Source organism: Myotis lucifugus, unplaced genomic scaffold, assembly GCF_000147115.1.
Source record: "Myotis lucifugus unplaced genomic scaffold, Myoluc2.0 scaffold_97, whole genome shotgun sequence".
NCBI classification, from domain to species: domain Eukaryota; kingdom Metazoa; phylum Chordata; class Mammalia; order Chiroptera; family Vespertilionidae; genus Myotis; species Myotis lucifugus.
Window position 1 is genome coordinate 4,422,394 of NW_005871145.1, and position 1,544 is coordinate 4,423,937.

The window sequence follows — 1,544 nt, forward strand, 5'->3', positions numbered from 1 at the left end:
GCGGACACATCCCCAGTAGGGGGTGTGCAGGAGGCAGCCGATCAGTGTTTTTCTCTCATCGATGTTTCTAACTCTCTATCCTTCTCCCTTCCTCTCTGTAAAAAAAATCAATAAAATAAAAAAAATTGCTCATAAGCCGCCCAAGGCCATGGCACAGGCAAGTGGCAGGGATTTAAACCCAAGTCTTTCTGACTCTAAAACCTCTCAGTTCTTATGCTATATATGTGCCTCTAAAATATGCCTGACAAGCTGCTTCCAAACTGCGATTGAATGGCTCCAGGGACGAGGGGCTCATTACCTCCCCCAGCCCTGCCCACAATGAGTGCTCCCCCCCTTACATATAATGTATTATTATGCTGATATTATTATCTAGAGTGATTGGAGTGTATGCTCTCTTAAGGTCCATTCCAGAAACATGGCTTTCAGAGCAGGAGCATTTACAGACAAACCCAGGCAGGCTACAGAAGAAAGGATTAGAAATCTCTGTATGAAAATGGAACACAGTGAGTAAGAGGTGTGTGTGAATGGGGGCAATTAATTCTCTTTTGCCGATCGCTGTAAAAAAACATTTGCTGGAGAGGAGGCATTTATTCCCCGCGGACACATGGTGGGATTTTGAAATATCTCCACAGAAGGAAAGATGACTGAGGAAATACAAATCTATTAAATGTGCAGGCTAAAGAGAAAGGGGCTTCCATAAAAGGATTGCTAAACCATATCAAAGGCTCCTGAGGTCAGGGAGGGCTGTCGGAACACTACCAATTAGAGCTAAATGGGAAAGCGGCTTAAATCTCAAAATTAAAGATAAAGAGCTGCAATTAACCCATCTTCCAACCGAAAACACAGCCCTTCATGCTCGCAGTAATTTACTATTTCAAAACCATGACCGCAAGCGTCTAAGGCTCCTGTTCAACAACATAAAACGGACAATAAAAGTCTCAGTGGGGCTCTTGGTGAGGGTGAGGGGGCAGTGCCAGCACAGGGTGACTCTGGAGTCGCAGCGGCTGACCTGGCAGACGCAGAGCTCGCTGCGGGGCTCAAGTCCGCAAAGCTCAGCTCTGTTTGCCAAAGACCCGTCCCTCTGGCCAGCAGGAGCCATTTGATTTGTGTCTTGTGGGCTTTAATAGGGTGGATTACGCTGATGTGAGTGGAAAAAAACAACAACCAGGCTGTGCTTACTAGCAGCGGTTCTCACCCTGTGGGTCGTGACCCCTTTGGCGGTCGAACGACCCTTTCACAGGGGTCGCCTAAGACCATCCTGCATATCAGATATTTACATTACGATTCCTAACAGTAGCAACATTACAGTTATGAAGTAGCAACAAAAACAATTTTATGGTTGGGTCACAACATGAGGAGCTGTATTTAAAGGGCCAAAACGTTGAGAACCACTGGCTTAGAGGGTCCACAGACTGTTCCAGTGGGTTCTGCAAAGCAGACCTTCACTGCTGGGCCTTCACAGAGACCAGAGGCTGGGCCGCCAGGAGTTTTAAAGCTCCCCAGTTCACTTTCCTTGGCACGGGGGTGGAGAACCTCGCTCTAAC